The sequence below is a fragment of the Penaeus japonicus genome, unplaced genomic scaffold, assembly GCF_977035675.1.
Source record: "Penaeus japonicus unplaced genomic scaffold, GWHDUDI00000001_assembly GWHDUDI00000035, whole genome shotgun sequence".
In the NCBI taxonomy this organism is placed as follows: Eukaryota; Metazoa; Arthropoda; class Malacostraca; order Decapoda; family Penaeidae; genus Penaeus; species Penaeus japonicus.
In genome coordinates, this window is record NW_028234437.1 from 13,504,475 (window position 1) to 13,506,974 (window position 2,500).

Sequence of the window (2,500 nt, forward strand, 5' to 3'; positions counted from 1 at the left end):
TTATTGTTCTTATTACTGATATTATTTCTGAAAATAAGATTATTATGGCTGTTGTTGCTGTTGTTGTTGCAGTTTTATTATTATTACCATTATTACTCTCCCGCACGAAGCAGCTTTCCGTTATTTGAAGAAAGAAAAAAAAGGTTTACATCTGTCCCTCAACAACTGCGAATATAAAGTGAATGCCAGCAAGAATATTGTTTGTTTAGGCTCTGAACGTCAAGAACATTCGGTCATCCATGTATGACGCAACCGTAGATTTTTTTTTCCGTGAACGCCTTTTTTTCCCTTTGATTCATCATAGGAAGGTTACTGAGTGAGCCACGACATTTTCGCTGAAAATTTGTGGCTTTCGCTTTTGATAGGTCTTGCTAACGTCAACTTGTTCTTTGTTGTTGTTTTTTTTTTAATTCAATTTTCCATTTCTTCTTTTTTTTCGGAATACTACGTTAAAGTGCAATAAATCAACTGCAAACTACAACTCACACGAAAATTCTGTCATAACAAATTTCTTTATAACAATTTTATAACGACAGACCAGGACCATTGCACATCCAGACACCCTTGTAATATTATCCTGTTACTTAAAAAAAAACCTAAGACACAACTTATGATAAAACCTTTCTTTAAGTCACATTTTGCAGCAACAGTATTAGACTATAGTGTGACTTGCATGAATAGCCTTATTACGTAAAATAATAGCTGAAAGGGACACGCTGAAGTGAGTGCAGAGCGAGCAACCCCAAAGCTTGGTTGAAAAAGTACGTCTCAGCTGTTGAGATGTAATTACAATGCTGTTTGTTGCATGCGAATTTCTGATTATCATTCAGCTGTTCGTTTGCCGAAATTGTGGAATATTTTGTGTGGAATTATGATAAAAGATAATTGTAAATTTAAAAAGATTTTTGAGTAGGCACATGTGTATATTTTAAAATATATATCATTAGTCTTAAGATTGGTGTTGTTGTATATGATATTATCATCGTTGTTTATTCTTTGATGGGGAGTATTATTATGATGATTGCTGCTTTTACGACTACTGCTTCTTCTGCTGCAGCTGCTATTACTACTACTACTACTTCTAATGTTGATACTATTACTGCTTCTTCTTCTTCTTCTTCTACTACCATTACTATTATTACTACTACTGCTATTACTACTACTACTACTACTATTACTACTACTACTACCACTACCATTGCTGCTGCTGTTACTACTAATACTATCGCAAATTCTAGTAATTGTAGTATTGCGACCAAAACATAATCTTTGTACTCATACGTAGCTTATTGCAAATAATTATCATTACCATCGTCATTCATGGTTTCCATCAACCTTGGCAACGGCCGTTAAAACTACTACCGTTAAGATAATATCAGTATATTAAAAAATCAAAGAAGATGAAGACAAATCAAGTGTCTGGCGTAGCGCTCTGCGTGGAGGTCAGAACAAAGACTCGTGGGGTCGTGTTCATGGCAGAGTTAATATCGTGTTACGTGCGTGAAACACCGGTGCTCGCCAGTTGGTTAGCGTTAAGAGGCAGATACGGACGAGCCTCCGACTTTGCTGGGGTCGGTGGCCAGCTTCTTTGTGAATTAGAGTTTACGGGCGGGGGGGGGGGGGATTGTAGTAGTTGAGTAAGGGTGTGTATAATCTGACTGTTACTGAATCGGGAGGGTGTGGCCTGATAATTGGGGGTGGGGGGGTGAAAGGGGAGGAATCTGAATGGTTGGAGGCAGAGGGCTTAGGTACTGTTCTTGAGTGGCCGGAGAGGGGGGGGCGGGCCGCCTTCCCCTTTCAATCTCTATCTTACTTCCGTTTCATTCATTCCCATCCTATCAGATCACTTATCACGATTCCCCCACCCCCCACCCCCACCCCCCACCCTCACGCCCTTGGAGTCTGAGCCAGGCAGAAGAAAGGGTGTCGGGTGCAGTGACGACTAGGGTCATCTGTTCTTAGTGTGTCACTGAAGCCAGCTCGGGTCACATTGTGCGATTAGAGATCTTACCACAGTGGCCATGGTATTAAATGGCCTATTAAAGTATTCATTGCCCTCTCAGTACATGAATCATGATATTTAAAACGTTGAATAAAGCATGAACAATCGGTTGTCACGGAGAGAAGTAGGTCTCCCTCCCCCGTAATTGAAATATGCTAACGAGCCCTAAATGACATACCAGAGTGGTTTCGCGAAAGGAAGAAATACGAGGCTGTCCATTACCAATGCTGAAGAATTTGCAAAATTCCAAGGAATATACTTTTCGTGAAATGTAACCACAATTTCACTCCATATCTTTCTTGTGAGTCTTGCTTGGAAAACTTCTTCAGCTAAGCTTTTTTTTCTTGCTGTTATTTACGTCTGTACGTGTTATTAAGATGGAATGGATATGCTAGACCTGAAACCTGTGTTTAAGTCGAAAACTTAATCTAAAGCTATCCACTGCATGACAGAATGGTTAAAGGCTGACCAAGTGCCATGAATCATGGAGTTAGCCTA

At 39.7% G+C, this 2,500-nt stretch overlaps 1 protein-coding gene across 1 annotated transcript in view; it reads left to right on the forward strand.

The window, feature by feature from the left end:
* LOC122253312 (irregular chiasm C-roughest protein) overlaps nt 1-2,500 on the forward strand; it is a 36,988-nt gene that overhangs the window by 1,125 nt on the left and 33,363 nt on the right. The window lies entirely within an intron of this gene.